Below are 24,817 nucleotides of genomic sequence, written 5' to 3' on the forward strand. Positions count from 1 at the left end.
GCGAAAATACCACGACAGTTGGTGCCCATCATGGGGCAAGCTGCCGCTTGGACCGCGCTTCGAACGGGACCATCTTCAACATCATCACCATGGCGTCGCGCCGTCTCTCCGGTAGCGCTTGGGGGCTCGACATCGACCCAACCCCGAAACTACCGCACGGGGCGGCGCGTCCTCGTCATCGCGTCGCCACCACCGCGACGTCGTCGTCGTCCGCGCGTCCGCGTGCTACATCTCCCTCTGACCGTTTCGGCAGCGCGTCGCCGCTCCTCCGCCCGGCCATTTGCCGAGCCCCTCCTGCTCCGCTCCGTCGCGGCCGGCGGTGACGAGCTCGTTGTCAGCAAGCTCTGTTCTCCCGCTCCCTCGTTCTCCCCTTCTCCATGAAATCTCCACGCGGGCAGACACTCTCTCCCCTACCTCGTTCCCTGACCATAGTTAACGCAGGAGCAGCCCCACTCGGCTCATCTCCTCCTGTCCCTCGTCTCGTGCCTCCACACGTGTGCGCACCGGAACGGCCGCGCTGCCCCGACCCCGCGCTCGGACTGCGACCGGGCGGTGACCCCCGCTTCACCCCCGTTTCCCCCGCTGCCTGCTGCTCGGTGTTTCCTCACCATTGCTGGGCCCTGAGCCCCATCCGCTCCGTCTGCGCTCGCGTGCGCGGCAGCGGCTCGGCCCCACGCTCAGCCTCCGATTCTCTTGCTGCCTGCTCGCCTTGTGCTGCCTCGCCTCCGCTGCAGCACCACCGCGCGTTGCTACGCTCGCGTCGGCGCGTCCGCACGCCTCCGTCCATGCTTCCCCATGTCGACCGCGCGCCCCGCGCCCACGCTCCCTCCAGCGCCCCCCTCTCACCAGCACCCGTCCGCCACTTCCTCGCCCGTCACGTAGCATCGGGCGCTCTTGCGAGCCCCGTGCCAACCAACACCATCATCTCCGGCCGCCCCCACGCGCGGTTTCGCCCGCGCTCAGATTCCCCGCCTCCACATCGCCCCGAGCTCGCCGCTCCTCCTCTCGGAGCTCGCTGCTCCTTCACGGCCGCTCGGCCGCGCCTCCTTTGCACCCCACGACAGGTCCCCATGACCGTCGCCACGCCCGGCTGTGCGCCCCGCACCCGCGGCCGTGCACACCCCAGCGTCGGGTGTCGCCCTCCCGCAGCCGGCCTCCCATGCTACCGGCTGCCGCACTCCCGCAGCCGGCCTCCCCTGCTGTCGGCTGCCGCCCTCCCGCCGTTGGCCTCTGCTGTGCCGGCTGCCCGCAGGGCAAGGTTGCTGCCAGCTGGGAAGAGAAAAGTCAAGGGTGCCGGCTAAAAAAACGATGCCGCCTGCTGGAAAAGAAAGAACACAAGTAACGACCGTGTTCGTTTGCCTGCGTCACCGCCTCCCGCTTTGCCGGCTGGCCGGCTATGCCGAGTCGGCTGGGGAGCCATCCCAGCTGAGCGTCCTCTTCGACACCCGGCCGGTCGGGTCCGGTCGGCCGATGCACCGTTCGACTGCCTGGAGGCTACACCCAGTTGGCGGGGCGCGCTGGCTGCAAGCCAGCAGCCGACTGTCATCGACCACCTCGGCTTCATCTGCGCCAAAGCAACGTAAGCTCCTCACCCGCATTACTTTTGCACCGCGCACGCATGCCGGATGACCCCGAGTGACCCTCGGAGGTTGTCTCCGCATTTTTCTCCAGTTGCTTAGCTGTTTGCCATGGGCCCAGTCGTTCGACCTGAGACGTTCGTTCTCATAGACGGCTTAGTAGTGTGCATGGTACCGAAGGCTCACTTTTCGTCTTAGCTACATACCGTAGCACGGTTGTCCGGCTAGCAAGAGCAAACGTTGCAGGCCACTCACGCGAAAAACGTCCGAGGAGAAAACGGTTCGGGCGACCCGGCCATTTGCTTTATGAATATCTGCTTGGTCGAGTCTACTCCCGAAAGTCCGAGTACTATATGCTTCACTCCGCGGTCCACTCTCAGCCACAGACCGCTGCATGGCTGTCCGGCTAGCGAGAGCACGGGCCAAAGAGCAGAAGGGACACGAAAAAGACTGAAGGGGCTCGGACGAAACCGAGTCGACACCCTTCGCATAAAACTTGCAATGCTAAAAGCAAGCATTCAATATATTTGCGTAAGTAATCTTTCCTTTTGCACGATCATCTTCGGGGGGCCGCCTCCTCACCCAGAGGCTTGGAGGCTGGTTGTAGCCCCGACGTCGGATGCAACCGGCATTTCCGACGCCACCATCTACTACATCAACGGCAAAAACCCTCTGCCCGACTCTTCGAGTCACCCGGAGGCTTAGAGGCTACACCCGGTGGGTGCGCTGGCGCGCCCCCACTGGAAGCAAGCCACGCCGGCTGTCATCGATAGCATCAGTTGGCGGACTCCGTGTCCGCGCCCGACAACATCAGTCAACAGACCCACGTCCGCGCCCGACGGCATCAGTTGGCGGACCCCTCGTCCGCGTCCAATAGCATCAATCGACGGACTCCGCGTCCGTGCCCAACAACATCGGCAGGCGGACCCTGCGTCTGTGCCCGGCAGTGCCACTCACCCACCAGCAGGCATCCGCGCCTGGTGGTGCTCCACGCCCGTCAGGCGGCGCGGACCTCGTAGGACAAGACAGAATAGCTAAAACCCTCCGCCCCACTTTTCGAAGTTGCCCGGAGGCTTGCCACCGAGGTCCTCGACGCCACCGTCTTCTCCAACAACAACTAAGACCTCCGCCCGACTCTTCGAGTCACACGGAGGCTCGGAGGCTACACCTAGCGGGTGCGCTAGCGCGCCCCCGCTGGAAGCAAGCCGCTCTGGCTGCACGCCCACAGCCGGCCTTCATCAAAAACTTCTACAACAACAACGATGATTGTGAAAACCCTCCGCCCGACTCGAACCCCCGGGTACCCCAAAGACGGCAGTCGGATGGGGTGCCTGCCCGCCCGGGCCGACTGCGCCAACCAGTCGATCAGTTGCCCGAAGTCAACCGCGACATCACATGCGGCCTGACATGGACGAGACAGTTGTACCTGGCACTGCTGAGCAATAGTGGTGCACTATAGCCTGCATCACGCGTCACCTCGCATGACATCTGGAATAGCATAGTTGGTGGGTGGGCTACCACCCACCATGCCTACCACCACACTATAAAAGGGCACCATGCCCACTCACTCATTCACGCAGGCTCACACACCATGCCACACACTCTCACGGGAGCATGAGGCTCTCATGCCACCACACCACATTAGCCAGCTAGCTCTCTGCTACTGATTCACACATACATGATACAGCTCCAGGAGCAACTTTGTACTACCAGATGTATACTCCACATATATACAGATATGCAGGAGTAGGGGTATTATCTCTCTGGAGAGCCCCGAACTTGGGTAAACCTCCACGTGCTATTCGCATACCCGTCCCGGACATTCCACTTCAGTCTTTCCCTCACCTCAAGCCACCCAGTGGAATCTGCCGTGACGCGGTGCCACTTGGCCACTCCCGCAAAAATACCACGACACTAACCAAGGAGATTTCCACTTTCCTCCCTTCGTTCTAATTGATAATGCCCATGCTACTAACCCTTGTTACGAGTATGTGCATCTCATGGAGAAAAATGCCAAGTTGAAAGAGTAACTTGAGAAGGGCCTTGTGACTTGCATACAAGGCGAGAAGAACCTCAATGACCTTTTGAGCAATCAAAAGGAAGTTGTAGGAAAGGAAGGACTTGGGTTTGTACCCAAGACCAAGCAATCTCTCCCGCTCAAGGACACCTTTGTCAAGGCGGGTGAGGGTGCTCATGAAAACAAGATAAAGAACAAGGAAGTGGGTGGTAATGCCAAGAAGGGCAAAACCGCTCCTAGCAACAAAGCCGGCGATTTCAACCCCTCTTATGTTTTGTGTCGTGCTAGTGATGGGCATGTTTATGCCAAATTTGTTGGTTCTTCTTATGAGTACATTGAATGGTCTATTGGGGTTTCTAAGACCCTTGTTACTAACATCAAAGGACCCATTCAAAAATGGGTACCTAAATTCAAGATTGATCTCTTGTAGGAGTTTGGTTCCGGTGGGGTGTCATGGTTGCTTGATAGTGGAGCAACAAATCATATGACCGGAGCAAGGAGTTGGTGGTGGATGTGCATCCAATTCCATCTATGCCCACCCATGTCCAATTCGGTGATGCTTCAACTTCTAAGGTATTGGGGCTTGGCAAGGTGGTCATCTCTCAATATTTATCTATTGAGAAGGTCATGCTTATTGAGTCCCTTGCATACAATTTACTTTCCGTTCGTCAACTTGCACTTATGGGCTTTGCAACATTCTTTGATCTTGATACCGTGGCCCTTTTGTGGAGCAAGACTCTTAAAGTAGCCTTTGTTGGGCATGTCGAGAACGGTCTCTATGTGGTGAACTTTTCGGAGCGACCCACTAAGACCGCGACTTGCCTAATGGCTAAAGTTGATATGGGTTGGCTTTGGCATTGCCGTCTAGCCCACGTCAACATGATATCTTTGCAAAGTCTCCTCATAGGGGACCATGTGCGTGGACTAACAAATGTGAGTTTTGCCAAAGACCATGCTTGCAGTGCTTGTATCGAAGGAAAACTTCATTAAACGGCTCACCGACCATCGACTATCATCTATTCAAAGAGGCCCCTGGAGCTCCTTCACATGGATCTCTTTGGTCCTCCATCCTTCGATAGTCTTGGTGGAAGAAAATATTGCTTGGTGATTGTGGATGACTACTCAAGATACACATGGGTATACTTCTTCAAGAGGAAGAGTGAGACTCAACAAACCACCATCAACTTTGCAAATGAAGCTCAACATCAACATGAAGCAAAGATCTTGAAGATTAGAAGTGACAATGGCACCGAGTTCAAGAACTACACCTTGGATAAGTTTCTTAGTGACGAGAGGATCAAGCACCAATATGCCGCACCCTATACCCCTGAACAAAATGATGTTGAGACAGGAAGAACCAGACGTTGATGGATGTGGCAAGGACCATGATGGCGGAATTCAAATCTCCGTACAACTTTTGGGCCAAAGCCATCAACACTGCATGTCATGCTTTCAATAGGCTATACCTTCGCAAAGGCTTGAACAAGACTCCATATGAGATACTTACCGACAACAAGCCCAACCTCAAGTACTTCCAGGTGTTCAGTTGTAAGTGTTTCATTCTCAAGAAAGGTGTTCGTTTGTCTAAATTTGAACCTAGAGCTCAAGAGGGCATATTTGTTGGTTATGCTACAAACTCTCATGCTTACCGTGTCCTCAACAAGTCCACCAGACTCATTGAGGAGACGTGTAATGTGGAGTTTGATGAAAATAATGGCTCCCAAGTGGAGCAAAGTGGTCTTTGTGATGTAGGTGATGAAATTCCTCCCCAAGCCATAAGAAGAATGGGGATTGGTCAAATACTCCCCATTGAGGAACCCCTTGTAGCCGAAGGAGAAGTACAATGCTCTACTCAAGTGGATCCATCACCTACACCAGACCCACACGCTTCCGAAGAACAAAATGAAGGCCCTTAACCCAATGAACAAGATCAAGGGCAAGATCAGCTCCATGGAAATGGTGATGCACCAAATGATGCCCAAGATCAAGTTCATGCCTCCAAGCATGCTCAAGATCAAGAGCAAACTCAAGGTCAAGAGCAAGCTCAAGACGATGCTCAAGATCAAGATCAAGAGAAAACTCAAGACGGTGCTCAAGATGTGCAAGATGATCCTCAAATGTCCATCGAGGAACTTTTGGAGCGTCGTGCTGCTAAGGTGGCTTCCAAGCTAAAGCATCAACAACATGTCATGGAGAATGTGCTTGGAAGCTTGAGAAAATGGGTAACTACTCGTAAACAATTATCAAACTTTTGTGAGCATCACGCATTTGTTTCGTGTATTGAACCCCAAAAGGTACATGAGGCGCTCGATGATGAGGATTGGCTTGAAGTTATGCATGATGAACTCAACAACTTCGAGCGCAATCATGTTTGGGAATTAGTGCCAAGGCCAACGGAGAATCACAATGTCATTGGGACCAAATGGATCTTCAAGAACAAGCAAGATGTGAACGGTGTGGTCGTTCGAAACAAGGCAAGATTGGTGGCACAAGGCTACTCCCAAGTCAAGTGCATCGACTACGGTGAAACCTTTACCCCCGTTACACGTCTTGAATCTATTCGCATGCTGCTTGCATATGCATCTCATCATGATTTAAATTGCAACAAATGGATGTGAAGAGTGCATTTCTTAATGGTCCTTTGAATGAGTTGGTGTATGTCAAACAACCTCCAGGATTCAAGGATCCCAAGTTCCCCACTCATGTATACAAACTCAAAAAGGCACTTTATGGCCTTAAGCAAGCCCCACGTGCGTGGTATGAGCACCTTACCAAGTTGTTACAAGATTGTGGGTTTGAAATTGGGAAAATCAATCCCACTCTTTTTACTAAGAGGATCAAAGGGGATTTGTTCATATGCCAACTATATGTTGATGATATTATTTTTGGTTCTCCTAACAAATCTTTCAATGATGAGTTTGCCGCACTAATGGCCGAGAAGTTTGAGATGACCATGATGGGAGAGTTGAACTTCTTTCTTGGGTTCGAAGTCAAACAAAGAAGATAAGGAACTTTCATCAACCAAACCAAGTATACCCAAGACATGCTCAAGAGATTCAAGTTGGATGATGTCAAGTCGGTCAAGTTTCCAACGCCCACCAAATGCAAGCTTGACAGTGATCCCAATGGTAAAGCGGTGAATCAAAAGGTATATCATTCCATGATTGAATCCTTGCTTTACCTTTGTGCATCTAGACCAGATATCACGTTGAGTGTGGGAATTTGTGCACGGTTTCAAGCTGCACATAAGGAAAGTCACTTTGTGGCGGTCAAGTGAATCTTTCGATATTTGGTTCATACCCCAAATTTTGGCTTATGGTACCCCAAAGGAGCAAGCTTTAATCTCATGGGTTACTTGGATTCGGATTGGGCGGGAGATTGTGTGGATAGGAAGTCAACTTTCGGAGGGTGCCAATTCCTTGGTCGCTCTTTGGTGAGTTGGTGTTCAAAGAAGCAAAATTGTATATCTCACTCATCCACCGAGGCCGAGTATGTAGCCGCCGCAAGTTGTTATGCACAATTTCTATGGATGAGGCAAACTTTAAAGGATTATAGTGTCACATGTAACAAAGTGCCTCTTCTATGTGACAATGAAAGTGCTATCAAGATCTCTCTCAATCCGGTGCAACATAGCAAGACGAAGCATATTGAGATTCGTCATCATTTCATTAGGGATCACATCAAGCGTGGAGATATTGATATCATCTACATCAACACTCAAGAGCAACTAGCGGATATTTTAACCAAGCCTCTAGATGAAGCAAGATTTCGCGAGTTAAAGCATGAGCTAAATATCATTGATTTGAGCAATGTGGCTTGAATCTAGGCACACCCCACCACACTCAGCATTATATCTTGCTCTAGATGTAGGCATGGACATAAGGGGGGTGTTGTTCTCTCAATGAACTCTCCCTCCCCCCATTATGCATAAAGTGATCAAAATCTTTCACATTAGCCATTTTTATGGTACTTGTGCTTCAAATATGAGTTTTTGTCATGGGCCCAAGTTAAAATCTTCGCGGTGCCATACCAATTAACTCAAACATAGGTGGCTCCGGCCACCACCCTTTTCTTAAAAAGGGGGTTGTTTTTCTTTGGTTCTAGATCGTCCTTGCCAGTTCTTTAGTTCTTAGGTGGTGTGACCTCCAAGTGGTGGTTTTTCTTGTTTGCTTCTTACACTCTTGGAGGTTACCTCACCATACTCCAGTGACTTGTTTCCATCCCAAGCCTCTCCTCCCTTACACCATCTTCTCCAATTGCAAGCTTGTTCTTGGTGTGGGTGATGTTGACTGGGCGGTACAACCGGTGCTCCTGGCAATTCAATCGCTAGATCATTCGGTTGTATCGTCCCAGCGGTTCCACCAGGGCAGTCTATGCGGTTCTACCGCTGACTTCCCAGGTTGAGCTCCTAGCCGGTACTACCGGTCAGTCATAGGCGGTACTACCGCTGCCTTCCAGGCAACGGAAGTACCACGAGCAACCGCTAGTGTGTACCAGGGAGCGGTACAACCGGCCGTCGGGGCGATACTACCCCTTCGCGGTCTGCGGGTATATAAAGGGGTTGGGCCGAAGGGGTATCTTCTTCCTCCCTTCATGCCCGTTCCCCTCGTTTACCCTAGCCACCAGTGTTGCCCTCACCCCGAAGAGTCCTCCGGTGCTCCGCATATGTGTGCCCTCCTTGAATTTTCTTCATGGAGGCCCCCTCCCTCCCGATCTCTTCCCATGGATATCGGTGGCTCTAGTTCTCGCTCTGCTCCTCGTGCCAAGACCAAGAAGAGAGCCCGTAGATGCAAGCGTCCGGTCAAGTCTGATGGAGATGAGGAGGTTGTGGTTCCCACCAAGCCATCCCGCCATGAGAAGTCTGCCGCTGCCAAGAAACATGTGGTCATTCCTCTAAACAAGTGGAAAGCCAAGGAGTGGGAAGCTTTCCGGGGAAGGAATCCTTACACAGTTCCAGAATGAGATGCAAGTAAGGATTGTTCATGAGCTTTTCGAGCACAACAAGAATAGGTACACCAAGCAGTGGACCATTGACCTTGATCATTGGAGGAACAATATGGAGTACTTTGGAGAGGCCTTGGCTCTTTGTGAGGAGTTTGATTTGGTCAAACTCATGTCTGTCAACTGTGACTTTCATGTTCAGTTTATTCATTAGTTTTATGCAACCATTCACTTTGGAGAAGATGAAGCTCGCATTCTCTCCTTCATGTGCCGTGATGAGTTCTTTCAAGTGCCCTGGAGGGTGTTCTGCAATGCTCTTGGCTATGAGGATACTGGTCTTGAAGGGATTGGTGGTATTCGTCCCCACGACCATCCCCATTCCATGCCTAAGGAGAAACTTGCTCCTCTGTACATTCGTGGACGAGGCATTATTGGTGAGTCCAAGGATCTTGAGAAGGTCTATGATATCATGCATCGCGTGTTTTGCAATGTGCTTCTGCCCAAGGTTGGGAATCAGGATGAGATCTATGGGTATCTTGTTGACTTGCTTGTTGCTATGAAGACCAAAGTGGGGTCTGGTGCTACGTTTGATGTGTCCAACTGGCTTTGGTAGGAAATGTACAACATGGTCATCTATAGAAAGGTTCCCATCTACGCACTATTTGTCATGTGCTTTCTAAACTCAGTTTGGGCTATTCGCCGTCCTGGAGAACTTCTCACTTTGTTAGATAACCTCACCGTGCATGAGGTCAAGCAACTTAAGAAGAAGAAGCATGTCGAGCCCTTTTTCCTGTGGATGACCCCGAGCATATTTATGCCACTTCAGATGATGATGACTTTGAGATGGAGCCGGATGCCAAGCCCTCCTAGGTGGCCAAGCTCACTACTAAAGTCAAGAAGACATTTTGCCTTCAGACTCACATTCATAAGAAGATGTATGAGGCTCGTGTCAATGAGAAGCTTGCTCGGCAAGGTCTGATTTCTATGATGAAGCACCTCAACATGCCTATGAAGAGTGGATTCGAGAAGAGCATCACTGCGGAGGACAAGTGGATTTTTGAGCATAGCACTTGGACTGATGATGAGGCACCTGGCCATCTTGCTACCTCTAGTTCTGCTGCTGCTGATGATATCATGGAGCATGAGGATGAGGAGTCTAACGATGCTGATCCAGATGAGACCGAGGAGTCAGAGGAGGACTACTGAGCTCTGGGGTACTAGCATCGCTCTTTTCCTTTTTGGTGTCTTGATGCCAAAGGGGGAGAGAGTTCTATTAGGTCTCGGGATTTGCATGGGAGTTGCTTGGGTTGTGTTTTCTTTTTCGAGTTGAGAGTTGAACCTGAGTTTCTATCTGCTCTTTCTTAGTTTGTGGACCCTGTGTTGTGAGACTCGACTTGCATGGTGTGAGACATGCATTCTCTATCTATCTTATCGTTTTATCCTTAGTTCGTTACTCTCTACTTATACGCTTATTGTTTATCTATCTCAGTTAGTAGGAGTGTTGGGTCTATAAAATCTAGGGGGAGCTTTGATCCTAATGTGTGACTTTGCATTCCAAAAGAAGAATCGAAATAGTGCACACATCTAGGGGGAGCCCGTCTATATTTTCTAGACCTCTTGTGCAAATTTTGTTGTTGTCATCATACACCAAAAAGGGGGAGATTGTTAGGACATTTCCCATCTTTCTGTTTTGGGTGATGATGGCAACTCTCCTTGTGGTCTAATCGTGTGATAAGTTCTTCAGGTTCTCTATTCTTAGGTACGCATCGATTAGACATTCTCTCTGGAAGGAAAATATCGAAGACGGAGTTTTCTACGTGTTTAGTTCTTTGGTCGTAGGAAACCCGTACTATTAAGAGGGAATGCACATCGTAAGGCATTGGGTGAATCATTGCATGTACACACTTCTTGTCACCCACCATTACCTTTCGTTCCTTGTAGCGAGAGGTCCCTTTGATTCATGCTGTTGTAGTGGCTTCTCCTCTCAGCGGTTGTACCGCCCACTAGGGCGGTTGTACCGCTGACCCTGTTGTACCGGCTCAACCACCACCCCAGGGGTGATACCCTAGGGTTGCACCTCCCAGGTTCTTGCCCAGTGGTTGTATCACTGCCCCCGAGCGGTGGTACCGCCCATTCACTGGAAGAACTCTGGAGTTGCATCATTGGCGGTTGTACCGGCCGGGTACCGCCCGACCACCGGACTAGCTTCTGTGATAGGGCGGTACTTGAGTGGTGGTGGCCCGGTTGTCCCAGTTGTGCTATGAATACCGGTACTACCGTGTGTCCTGAGCGGTTCTACCGCTTGGGACTTAGCCACCCCTGGTACCAGGGCCAGGCGGTAGTTCCGGAGCACTACCGCTCGACCACCGCCCATAGGGGTGACTCCTTTCGGTTTCAAGGAGGTTGTTGAGCGGTAGGGGAGCGGTTGGTCCGGTTATTCCTGTTAACCGGTACTACCGCTCGAGCGTCCGGTTGTTAGGGTTTCAATATCTCATCCGTGATTCCTGGTAGTACCGGGGAGAGGAGCGGTTGTACCGCTGCAGTGTAAAAACTGTTGTAGTGGTTGGATTTTAGGGTTTCCTATATAAAGGGGGTTTCTTCCACCTACCCACTTACCACTTGCCTCTCTCTCTTCACCATTAATGCCCTTCAAGCTTTCCTGCCCGATCTCTCTCTAGCCACTCAAACTTATTGATTTGCTAGGGATTGAAGGAGGAGACCTAGATCTACACTTCCACCAAAGGATATTTGATTCCCCCATACTTTATTGTGCGGATTTTGTTACTCTTGAGTGTTTGAGCACCCTAGACGGTTGAGGTCACTTCGGAGACATATTCCATTGTGGTGAAGCTCCATGGTATCGCTGGGAGCCTCCAATTAAGTTGTGGAGATTGCCCCAACCTTGTTTGTAAAGGTTCGGTCGCCGCCTTCAAGGGCACAACTAGTGGAATCACGGCATCTCGCATTGTGTGAGGGCGTGAGGAGAATACGGTGGCCCTAGTGGCTTCTTGGGGAGCATTGTGCCTCCACACCGCTCCAACGGAGACGTACTTCCCCCAAAGGGAAGGAACTTCGGTAACACATCCTCGTCTCCACCTGCTCCACTTGTGGTTATCTCTTCCCTTTACTTGGTGCAAGCTATTATCGTGTTGTATCCTTTGCTTGCACTTGTTGTTGTTGTTGTCGTTGTTGTTGTTGTTGTTGTTGTTGTTATTGTTGTTTGCATCATATAGGTTGTTCACCTAGTTGCACATCTAGTCAACCTATTTGTTTCTAAACCTAATTTGTTAAGAAAAGCTAGAAATTGGTAGTTGCCTATTCACCCCCTCCCCTCTAGTCAACCATATCGACCCTTTCAATAGTGAATATAATTTCTAAGAGTTATCATTTGCATGGTTAGTTATGATCTTTCCTGAAAACCTGTGTACTATTTAAGCTTATATACAGATACAAGAACAAAAGAGTTCGTAAAAGTTTTTCTTTATCACTTCAGTTCGTCAACTGAATTGCTTGAGGACAAACAATGAGTTAAGCTTGGGGGAGTTGATACATCTCCATCGTATCTACTTTTACAAACACTGTTGCTCTCGTTTTAGACTCTAATTTGCATGATTTGAATGAAACTAACCCGGACTAACGTTGTTTTCAGCAAAACTACCATGATGTTGTTTATGTGCAGAAATAAAAGTTCTCCGAATTGAACGAAACTTTTTGGAGATTTTTTATGCAATATATAAAAAATATTGTAGTGAAGATCAGGGGACCCACCAGTGGCCCATGAGACACATGGGCGCGGCCACCCCCCTAGGCGCGCCCATGTGGCTCATGGGGCCCACTGACTCCGCTAACCCTGATCTCAAGCCTATAAATTCCTATTTTTGGAGAAAAAAATAAGAAAAGAAGTTTTCATTGCGGTTTACGATACGGAGCCGCCGCCACCTCCTGTTCTTCATCGGGAGGCTATATCTGGAGTCCGCTCGACGCTCCGGAGAGGGGGGGTTCGTCGCCATCATCATCACCAACCCTTCATCATCATCAGTTTCATAATGCTTACCACTAAGAGTGAGTAATTCCTTGGTAGGCTTGCTGGACGATGATGGGGTTGGATGAGATTTATCATGTAATCGACTCAATTTGTTAGGGCCCGATCCCTAGTATCCACTATGTTCTGAGATTGATGTTGCTATGACTTTGTTATGCTTAATGATTGTCACCTGGGCCCGAGTGCCATGATTTCAGATCTGAACCCTTATGTTTTCATGAATATATTTGAGTTCCTCATCGTATCTTGCAAGTTATACGCACCTCTTACCTGTTATGATCCGCATACCCCATGGTGACAATAATTGAGATTCTTTCCACTGATTACTGTAATTTGAGGACTTCATGTATTCATTATGTGTTAATGCTTTGTTTTAATTCTCTATTAAAAGGAGGCCTTAATATCCGTTAGTTTCCTTATGGACCCTGCTGCCACGGGAAGGTAGGACAAAAAATGCCATGCAAGTTCTTATCATAAGCACGTATGACTATATATGGAATACATGTCTATATTACATTGATGAATTGGAGGTAGTCCTATGTCGCTCTAGGTTGTGACTGTTATATGATGAATGTCATCCAACACAATTATCCATCACTGATCCAATGCCTACGCTTTTCATATATTGATCTTTGCTAAGTTACTGGTGATGTTGTTACAATCACTACAAAACTGTTACTGTTACCGTTACTATTTCTACTGTTACCCCTGCTATCAAACTATCATATTACTGTGCTACTGATCACTCTACTGCCATTAAGCATAAAACGATGGGGTTTATTCATATTGATTGTGTTTACTTTGTCTACATCATGTCATCTTGCTTAAGGCGTTACTCTGTTTTATATTTAATACCATAGATGCATGCTAGATAGAGTTCGATTGGTGGAGTAATAGTAGTAGATGTAGGCAAGAGTCGGTCTAATTGTCTCGTACATGATGCCCAACACTAATTTGTTCACCCACAATATTCTGTGTGCTCGAGAGAGAAGCATCTATTGAAAACTATGGCCCTCGAGTCTACTTCTTTCATATATAAAAACATAAAAATACTTTGCTATAATTTTATTTCTTTTATTTTGATTTGCAATTTATTTATCTATCTACCACTACAAGATTGAATCCTTGCAAGTAACTGCCGAGGGGATTGATAACCCCCTTGTTCACGTCAGGTGCAATTATTTACTTTTATGCGTGCAGGTGCTGCTAACAAGGTTCTGTGTGGTTCTCCTACGGGATTGATAACCTTGATTCTTAACTAAGGGAAATACTTATATCTACTGTACTCCTTCATCCTCCCCTCTTCGAGGAAATCCCAACGCAGCTCACAAGTAGCACACCGCTTATCTTTTTCCCATCTCGCTTCTCCGCGTGCACCGGGGAGTGAGACATCAGGCCTCCGAACTCCGCCTCTTGTGATCCGGTACGAGAGATGGGCGATCAGGTTTTTGGGGAGTGCTTCTGCGCGATTGCTGGATCCTTGTTCATATATAGTGGCTACGATCGACGACGAGTTCCCCAATGACGACTTCTTCCCCAACATCGATGACCCCTTCGACGACATGACGAACAGCGCATATGCTTCCGCTTCTGCTGCTCCGTATGTCATTCTATCCTTTCTGTTATGGTTAGTGTTCGGAGTACTACTATTGATTTTGATTACATGACTAGTTTCAACAATTTGTTGTTTGTCTCGATTATCTTCACTGTCATGCTTTTCCTATTGTTTTTCTGGATTAAATTTAATCAAAAAATGCCTAATTATTCAATAGTTTCTTCAACTATTTCCCTCCCGATGTTTGGTTCTTTTATCATACGATTTGTGTGTGACTTGATAACATAGTAAATCGCCTTGCCCTAAGAGAACCACTAGGAGCAGGCTCTTTCCATGTCAAACAAGACTCCTCTACTGTGAATGAAGATGCTATTGAGGGCAAACTGGATGTTAGTGTTCTGCTCATTTCCGTTTTCATCCCCTATCTTTATAAATTTATTCTTCAACCTTCATAAGTTTTGATGTCTACCAGGTGAACCTCATGAAAGGAATTTTTCATGTTTGCTATCTATTTTAACACAGTACAACACAGATGCTCACATATATGCATATATACACATTCTACGAACTCACGCAAAATAATTAAAGCTACTAAGCTACGGCTGCTCCCAAGCGTTTGAAGTACTATGGGTGAGTGTCTTTCTAACTGACACGTGTTGGCTACTTATTTGGTTCATTGCTGGTTTTCTTTTTGTGTTTGCTATTTATTTAAATACAGTGCGCAGATGCTCACATATGTGCATATACACGTATCCCTACAAACACACGCATGCACATACTATCCTTATGATAACTTTTGAGGTATTGAGTCGGTACAACATCTTGAGATTAACAGTGTCACCATATGCGCCATCATAGTCGACAGGAACATCTCCTCTCACTAAAAAAATATCATCAAAATGCCTAAAATAAATCCAGGAAAATGCAACCACCAGTGCCAACACAGTACAATATAGATACTCACATATACGCACATACAATCATTCTTATGAATGCATACACATACCTTACGCCTTAATTGGCGCTGGCGCGAGCGCTAGAAAATCACCGTATTGCGCTAGACCGTATGGGATGGAACGACCCGACGAATACTGTTGAGTACGATACGAGCGGTGGCCCCCACAAATGACGGCGAAAGTAACAGCGGGACCGTGGGAACAGTAGTTGCCTCGTACTTGGACGGGCGGTACAGAATTTTTCCGGTCAGCTCATTCACTGCAGGAACTGCGTGGCTATCTCATGGGTCGGTGTTGTCCATGGCGACGGCGGCGGCACCGGCGACAGTGGCGGTCAACGGCGCAGTGGAGGCCGGCGCTGTGGTGGACTTCCCGGTGGATCCGGTGGTCAGGTACGCGGCGGCTCCACTGCTCCATTCCCATTCCCCACTGCCCCCCCTGCCGCAAAATCTTTGTTGCCGGTGTGTTCTGATCTGTGGTGGCCTGCTTGCCTATCTTCCAAGATGTGATACGCGCCTCGCCGCCGGATCTCGATGGAGGGGGCGAGGTGGGTAGCAGACGGGACGAGGTGCCACCGGAGTCTTCTGTGGCGGCGCTCGTTCAGGGCTGTCAAGATGGTGGGGCGATGCGGTAGACGAACAGAATGTGCCTGCGGAATTGGGTGAATCGACTGTGATGCCGGATCCATGAGCGCCACGGCGAATTAAGAGGTATTGAATCCTGCTTGTTGTGTGCTATTATTTCTGTGTGGATTACTCGTGCGTGCTGCTACTAAAAAGAAAACTGAAGAATGGAAACAGATGTGTAGAGCGTCGTATCCGTTATGAAACAGAGGGGAAAGGAAAACTAAGTTAGCTCATAGAATGTTTGTGCGCAGGGGTGGTGGGCTTGTCCAGTTAAAAAAAATAGGGCAAATGTTAGCTCCGCATAATCAAAGAGTACATAAATCTTGCCAGTGCTAAAAATAGTTGCATGTTGTTCTTTCACATGCTGAACCGAATAAGTAACTGGCAAAACTTAAGTCGCAGATTTTCCTTTGCTTTTTAGTTTTGGTTGAGACCTTGAACCTGACTGTTTGATCAGGCGGTGAATGGTTTGTATTGGTTTCGTTTTCTATATGAAAATGGAGCTGGGTACTCCCTTTGATCAGAAAAATAATTGCGCAAAATGACCACAGCTTGCAGTTCCAAGTGTTGCTCTGTTATGATTTTTAAGCTGAATGCTTGTGACATTCTTTTTGACAGTCTCACAATTGTCATGCATTTTAAAATCTGGACTTGTTTGTAGTTTTTGGGATGCACAATGGTGTTTTTTGTGCCGAAAAAAGGCGTGTTGTGTCTCTCAGGAAATAGAATGTTGGCTTTGTGCACACAAGCAGGGTCAGGATGTGTACCAATCCTACAGAGTGTGCACCATGCACCAATAGGATGGGGGCTCTTGAGAAGTCAATTAGAGGTTTTGCGGAGACGAGCAATAAGGAAGTTGTGAAGCCAGAGTTGGGAACAAATTTTGACTCGTTGACGGAGGTGTATGACTTCTACAACCTATATTCCTGGGAACATGGTTTTGAAATCCGATACGGGGAAAGCAGGCTGAACCCAGAGAAAAAGGAAGACCATGCAGGAAATTGTGTGTGCAGATGCTCGGTACGTTGTAATTTCTGTATTGATTTTTGCAGCTGGTTTTAAGCTGATGAAGTGTGCATTAATTAGCTGTGTCACTAATGATTGGTGGTAAAATATGGAACAGGGGAAGCTATTATGAGAGAATACAAGGTCTTGCCGGTGTGAGTGTCCCACGATGATTAGGCTGCTCCAGACCATAGACAACGGATGGTACATAACAGAGCATCGAGGGAAGCATAATCGTGTAATGGCAAGAAGTTGTGGAGAGATGGCGCACTGGCCATCTCACGAGCATATTGATGGCACACTGGCGAGTAGATGTCATACTCAATGCTTTCCTCAAAATAATCACTTAAGAACAGAGGATAGCTTTCCTGTTTGATGCTATCCCTTCTATAATGACAGATTATATTGATAATTGCAATGGTATGCAATGTAACTGCAGGAAATCTTCTCAGGCAAATACTGTAATAGCCACCAATGGTTTGATGACATTGCTTATTGCAAGACTTGACCGTCGAGAAGCTATTGCTTGTTTGACTCTGCTGAAACTAATAAAGGTTTGGTTTTTATTCTCTTCTCTCATGGTTGAGTGATTCTACTTGTCAAGTAGCCAACAACGTTTTTAGAGTAAGCCTAGAATTTTGGGTTACTCATGATAAATTAAGCTGGGAATTAGGTTAATAAAAACTAAGGCGGGAATTTTGGTTACTCTGTATCACTGAAGTGTTCCATGTTGTCGTGTACAACGTGAGACATAATATGTGACTATGCTACAAAAATCCAGGTTGTCTGTGAGCACCACCCTTGACCAAAGAAGCTCATAGTGGACAACTACCTTCCCTAGAAGCTACAAAACCTCATCGAAGAATGCAGGGATGGGCAACGCGGCGGTCAACTGCTGGTCAAACAAATGGTCACCTCACTGTTGAAAGCACTGCACTTCAATATAGTTTTGTGATCTCCAGGCCACCATGTGTTTTCGTCCCAAGCTGTACATGTTCTCCATAGAGCTGGCGAGAGGCGTCGGCTAGGGTGTCCTCGATGGCAGCATTGTTGCAAGGGGAGGAGGGAACTGCAGAGCAAGGTTTTCGAGTCAATGAGTCGTTTTGGGGCAGCGTCTCCTGAATAGTAGACCTTACAGTTGCGACTAGTCGCGACTCATCCGCGCGTTGTTGAGTCGAATTTTTTTTTTTGACTCATCGACTCAAACAGTGCTGCAGAGGATGCAAATAGCATGGACAGCGGACCGGCCAAGTCAGGAGAATCTGCTGTTAAACGTGATCCCTGAGTGTCAAGGTGGATTAAGAGGTTAGCGTCAGAGTTTATTCATCATTTGCTAATTCCTGGTGGACCGCCGCGACGAAATATTGTCGTATATTCACCGGAAGGGTGCAGAGTCTGAATGTTTGAGCAAAGTATGAATGTATATATGACATGTTCCAAATAATCTTGAAATGAAAATGAATCGAATATTTCTTCAGTGATTTTGTACTTAGTGACCGTAAGGTATTCAGACGTACTGTTATATAAGCGGAAGTTGTTGTTCCTTTATGGGTGCCTAAGTAATGCCCTTAGAATGCAGGGCTAATGAGCTGTTGATGCGTAAAAATATAAGCGGACACATGAACGAAGAGCATTAGTTTGTCAAGATGTATGTGTTTTTTTAAACTCGGACAGAGATGTTTGAAGGTGTTGCTACCTAAGTTCAGATTGAATACAATGTGTTGTTCGGTTGTCATCTGTTACACATGCGGACATGCCGGTCCGTGAAAATCAGCAAACAGCAAGACCGTAGAGGACTGAACTAGCTCCAGCATTAATGCATGGCAGTCGTGGGCCGCAAGCACTGTACGATATTATAGCCACCTGCAGCAATACATAACAAAATACAATTCTTTGCTTAGATCCCCATGCAGACCATCGGTCTAGATAATGGGAGCATATAGTAGTACGACCCATATCGAATTTTCGGCATTTGTTACTCATTCTATCTTCTGTATAAAGTTAGGTTCATTATGATGCGATACCCAGCAACTCTTTTCTGCAGGACACCATTGTTAAGCAAATCAAAGTGAGAATTAGACTTGATTTGATTGATAGCACATCTCTAATTCCGTCGCTCATACGTGCTATTTTTCATGACTGAGGGTTACGGAGTGGAACAAATATTACTCAATCTATCGTGTATAAAGAAATCGTCAATGCACTATAGTGCCAAAGGTTCTAACTTTTTATTAGAGTACTTTCATTCAATTTTTGTTGTTTTGTGAACTAAAACTTGCATGCATTAGAGGAAACAATGACATTGTTGATTTTTTTTTTACTTGGTTGCCAAACAGTGAACCTAAAAGAACGGACCTTTGTATAAAGATTAATCCTTTCTATTTTCCAATTCACTTTTTTTGCTGTTTTTCCTTCTTATGTATCTTGTTTCGTTCGCTAATACAATTTTTCATCTGTTGCGGATGGGGTATTACCTGTGAAATGTGATCTTTAAAATGTATACTGGAGCAATTTTCCTTCGATTTGAAGGATCTTCATTTGGTAAAACTTTTGATTGCACCAGACGATTTTTAAACCGTGACTATCTTGATAGAAACAGCTTTGGCTGAAACATTTAAGACATACTCCCTCCGTTCCAAATTACTCGATGTATTTCCCTCCGTTCCAAATTACTCGTCGCAGAAATGGATGTATCTAGAACTAAAATACATCTAGTAATTTGGAACGGAGGGAGTATATCTAAGTGTTTGTAACCATGGATAAACTGTTTTTTTGTTATCTTTCGGTATTTATATAAATTAAATTGGCTTGCACATTATCAACTGCCTTCTTTTCTTCTACTAGTAATAATGTACGTGCAATGCACGTTTATATTAAGTAGGATATTAGTTGCACGTTATATTAGGTAAGATATATATGTTGCACGTTGGTATTTGGTAAGATATCAATTACTTTTTCACGGGAATGGTAGGATATTAATTACATGGCAGATTTCAAGGGATAGCGTTGAGTCAAAACATGTTCATAACCAATGGCAGTGGTGGATAATTAGAGCGTTAAACGTGTTTGGTGCTCAACATTGGAGCGATTTAAACCGCTAGATAACATGATTTGACGGTCGAGATGGTTTGGATCTGCCTATTTGAGTCTTTTTATATTAGTATAGATAAGAAAAACAATACCGTCATGCACACGGGCTTCATGACGGGCACGGCGTGCCGCCGCGTCTCTTCCTGCTAGTCCTAGCATTGTATCAGACGAGGAGGAAAAGGTTGCCCTTGCTGAACAGGGAAGGGCAAAAAGGTGTGTGTCTCTTCTTTGTGTGACACACCAATGCTCTTGTTCGCATTGATGACCTCATCGCCTCCTTGATCGCAAAAGAAAAAGGCCAGTCGCCACCAAATCTACCAAAGGCAAGCATCTAGAATACTCTCTTGATCAGCCCGAGCGGTGAGAGAGAGGGACAATAGGGGAGCAAACAAAGGACGTCGTACCAGAGATTGTAGGTGTAAACCCTATGGGAGCAGACGAATTCAAGGGGACGAGATTACTGCGGTTGGGCATCCAGCCGTGACAACCAATTTTGTTAATACATGAGCGCTATTATTTTTCAAGGAAAATCTCGAGGACCATAATCATTTTACCAAAGTAACATCACCACAACATGATTGCATTTGGTCTTGTATAGTATGCAAAGGTGTTTAGGGAAGATGCTTAGAGAAACAAATCAATTTTTCATTTATTGTCAGCACTTATTTGTAGAGGATAGATGCTTAGTTAGGTACTCATCCTATAGAAATAAGCGTTGATACTTAAGAAAAAATCAGTTTATTTTCCTAAGCATGTTTTTTGATAGAAATTTCCAATCTATTCATTAATCATGTCAATACAGAGAATACTAGAGGTAATAAAATTACAACCAAGTCCATGAACTACCTAGCAAAAACTACAAGCACTAGAGCGAGCCGAAGGCGCGTCGCCGTCATTGCTCCTCCCTCACCGAAACCGGGCAAAACTTATTGTAGCAGACAGTCGAAAAGTCGTCGTGCTAAGGACCCAAAGGACCAACACACCAGAGCAGCAACCAACACCGATGAGGAGAGTTGTAGATTGAAAAGATCAAACCTGTAACCAGAAGACGAACAAAAACTAGATCCACCAAAGACCAGCACCGACCAAATCCCACGAGATCCGAGAGAGATACACCTCCACATATCCTCCGACGGCGCTATTCACACTGTCGAGACGGGGGTATGACATGGGAGACATTATTCCTACTGGAAAACATCGCCACCGCCACACAGTCCCAACCAAGGCGTTGAACCTAACAAAAACAAGAATAGGATCCCTCCCACCGACCGAGGGGGGGGGTGCGAGATCCTCCGCACCTCCATGGCCCAAAGGTCGTCGAAGGTGAGGCGGATCAGCAACTAGAGGAGGAAGAGAGAACAATACTTGATTATTTTGCAACGGGAAATATAATGATGTATCCATCGAAAGGCCCAACAACATCCGAATGATGCCACCAGACAACGGCAGGAAGGCGCGCAACGGGCATGGCTAATTCACGCGAATTCAGGTGGGTGAAATTAGTTAATGTGGGCCCCACAATTGAATTGGGGGTGATTAATTAGTGTGGGCCCATCCTTGAATTCACCGGGGTAGAGAAATTAATTAGGGTGAGAAGAGATTTACGTGGCTTCGTCCCCAGATGCGTTGCAGAGCATTGCAAAGCTCGCAGGCGAGGAAGTCTTTTCCCAATTCTACATTGGATACAATGCTTTTGATACGATTTTTGTATGACCATTCTGATTTTAAAAGGCCCCCTAATTTTCAAATCTTAAAGGCATTATTTGTAAGTTGTCATGAAAAAAAATCTCACGAAAAGGGTTCTGTTAGACCATCTCCAGTACATTAGAAATAATGGATTATAATTTCTTCGCATTTGAACAAACAATCCCTAGTTAATTACACATACAATACTTTTTTACACATACAATACTTTTGATACAATTTTTGTACAACAATTCTGACCCTAAAGGACCCCCTAATTTTCAAATCTTAAAGTCATTTCTTAATTGTCAAACTGTCCTTCCTTATTTATGTATATTGATCATGCCCTCGTATTATAATTCCTTTGCAACATATTATTATATCCTTCCTTATTTAAGCCCACGTAATATCTTTGCAAGGCCGTTCTCTCTTTTTTTAGGAGCTCGCTTTCCTTATTTTGCCCAAGGATCACACGTTGGTATTATATGGTCATTATCCTCACCTTCCTCCTTATTTTTGCCCAAGGATCACACGCTGGTATTATATGGTCATTATCCTCTCCTTCCCTTTTCTTTTTGCGAAACTCTCTTTCCATATTTTATGCCCGCTAATCATGCCACACATCTCATCTCATGAAATCTAAGCCGTATGTCGGCCATCTTTGTTGCCATTAATTCTTGAGGCTGCTTATTGATTTTGAATTGAAAACATATATAAATCCGTCAAACGGATTGTAAAGCAGCAAACCTTTTGTTTGCATACAGATGCTTTAGTTCTGTTGGTTGCAGCCTTGGGCCTTGGCGTGCAACGTTGGGAGTTCGATCCAACGTGAAGACGTTTACTTTTTGCCTGATCTCGATTTTGCGTCATATTTTTTTCCTGGGCCGATTTTGGGCAAGGCCCAGGCGATTTAGCTCAGCCTGTACGCAAAGTTATATCGAGGATGAAGCATATGAGCAGCGTGGCGGACGAAAATTGACGTACCAAACCAGGTAATAAAGGAAGGACGAAATTACGGTGGTAAAAAGCAATAGCCCCTTTATTAATAGGTATAGAGGTATAGATATAGATATAGATATAGATGTTGCTTCAGGTAATCTACCAATTAGAGGAAACCTCTGCAAAACATATTACCTTTGGGAATTATTTTGTACAGTCTGAATTATATATCTCTCCGAAATACAAAACGAAATATGTATCTGGCAACTGTGTGGCAGATTGCAAAACTGCCGCACGATCTCATCAAGGTCCGTTTTGAATTTAGCGGACACGATCAATCCCGCATGGCAGCCTCGTGTTATCTCTCTCCCTCACCCGCTCCACTCGTGCCGCCAAGAAGGCTTCGTGCACCTGCGCGATGCACTCGGCACCGGCCGTGCCGGCAGCCGTCGGTCGCCGGCGTCCCTGCCCACGTCAGCCCCTTCTCCTTCCCTTCTTCCTCTCCATCTCCTCCCTCCTCTCTCTACGCCCGAGCTCACACGGATGCAGCTCCGCCTCCTGGCCTCCCTCTGTACTCCTTTCAACGCCCAACTGTGTCTGCGTTGCTCCGACGAGCCAGCCGCCGCCGATGATCCGAGCTAAGCTCCGCCGCACTCCACCCTGCCTGCTCTTGCTCTCGGTGGTGTAGATGCGAGTTGGGTGTGGTGACCATTCCCCCTTCCCTAGTGTTTGTGAGGGACTGCAACAGTCGGTGGTTTGCATTGCCGCACACCCGCGCTTGCTTGGTATGCTTAGTTTTGCAGGATCCTCGCAAGTCTGATGGAGAATTCTCCAGGTCCCAAGGGAGGATCCTATTCCCAAGGTAAGTTGAGTTCAGTTATCAGTGTGTGTCAACAATTTATGTAAAGATTTTTCTTGTTTGACCACATCATCACCATTGGATCGGAGCTTCATCTTGCTAGTTTGCTACAACATTACAGCCACGCATGGCTAGCTTCTGGTTCGGTCCGTTGAATGTTTGACTGCCAAATGTCATTTGGATAACTGAAGGTCTAGAAAAGACTTTTATGAGCGATAACGCCTTTACATGTGTCAAAGCAAAAAAATGATCAAGAATGTAAGATAATCAGCTAGAACTGCATGTAACATTGTGTCAAAGAGAAAGAATTGTCAAGAATGCAAGAGAGGAAATCACAGCGGCAACATCCACTGAAGAATGTAAATACATATTACTTTACTTGAGTGTATTGGTGCGAGCCTCTTTGATCTGCCAAAGGTTCTTTCCTTAGGTGTTTTTGCAGAAAGTTTGAGGGATATGGTTAGATTTCTCTTGAGATCCCCCCTGCATTATTTTTTCTCTATCTTGGAGTTGAGTTTGCCTGTTAGGTCCCCTGCAAAAAAAGGAGTTTGCCTGTTAGGAGATAGAGATCATCAGTTGTTGATCTAGGGTGGTGGTGTGTTGTCTTTTTGATAAACAACATGGTAATTTTACTTACCGCTGGTGCGTTAACTTACGCAGACTGGACTAAATAACTTTATGGACCTAGGAATACAAACATTCTTAAAGTTGTTGAAACATACCCGGTAACTTCTGTTGGTGTTTCATGATAATTTACGCACTACAAACTTGATAGCTTACTTGCAACACCATGGTAAATTTTACTAGAGTTTTCTAAATAAAAACACCACGATAACTTCTATGTAAATAGCATGATAATTTATGCAGTACATTTCTTATAAATTATACACAAACATCATGACAACTTTGACCTATGGGATTTTTTTATTGAAAACATATCATCGATAAGTTTTGTGTAAATATCATGATAATTTAAGCATTACTTATCCAATAACTTACATACAAACAAAGGGGGTAACTCTTAACCCAGAAAAGAAGTTGAAATATACCCTCCGTAACTTTTGTGTAAATAGCATGCTAATATACACACAAGTGAGTTGATAACTCACATGCAAATACCACGGTAATTTTTTACCCCAGAAAAAAGTTGTTGGAAACATAACACCGTTAAGTTATGTGAAAATAGCACGGTAATTTACGCACTACATATCCGATAACTTACATACAAACAATGCGCTAACTTTGACCAAGGAGGCAAAAAAAATTGTTGAAAAACATACCCCGATAACTTATTTGAAAATAACACGGTAATAAATGAACCGTATACTCAATAACTTAGTTTCAAACACCACGGTAACTTAGGGGGGGTGGGGTGGATTTGTTGAAAAATACCCCCAATAACTTATGTGAAAATAACACGGTAATAAACGAACTGCATACCCGACAAGTTGCATACAAACATCATTGTAACTTTGACCAAGTGGGAAAAAGTTGTTGAAAAACATAATCACAGTAACTTATATGAAA

The 24,817-nt window shown here is 46.3% G+C and overlaps 1 long non-coding RNA gene across 5 annotated transcripts; it reads left to right on the top strand.

The window, feature by feature from the left end:
• The first annotated feature begins 15,331 nt into the window (after positions 1–15,331).
• Positions 15,332–18,196, top strand: LOC119332143. 5 transcript variants are annotated; one of them, XR_005160826.1, is made up of 5 exons: positions 15,332–15,480; positions 15,592–16,734; positions 16,838–17,033; positions 17,159–17,273; positions 17,501–18,196. It is a non-coding gene; the product is annotated as an uncharacterized LOC119332143 (long non-coding RNA). The 5 variants fall into 5 exon arrangements; XR_005160827.1 differs by having other exon boundaries at positions 16,838–17,027; XR_005160825.1 differs by having other exon boundaries at positions 15,592–15,798; positions 16,376–16,734; positions 16,838–17,273.
• The last annotated feature ends 6,621 nt before the right edge of the window (positions 18,197–24,817 follow it).

The sequence above is a fragment of the Triticum dicoccoides genome, chromosome 7A (genome assembly GCF_002162155.2).
Source record: "Triticum dicoccoides isolate Atlit2015 ecotype Zavitan chromosome 7A, WEW_v2.0, whole genome shotgun sequence".
Classification (NCBI taxonomy): domain Eukaryota; kingdom Viridiplantae; phylum Streptophyta; class Magnoliopsida; order Poales; family Poaceae; genus Triticum; species Triticum dicoccoides.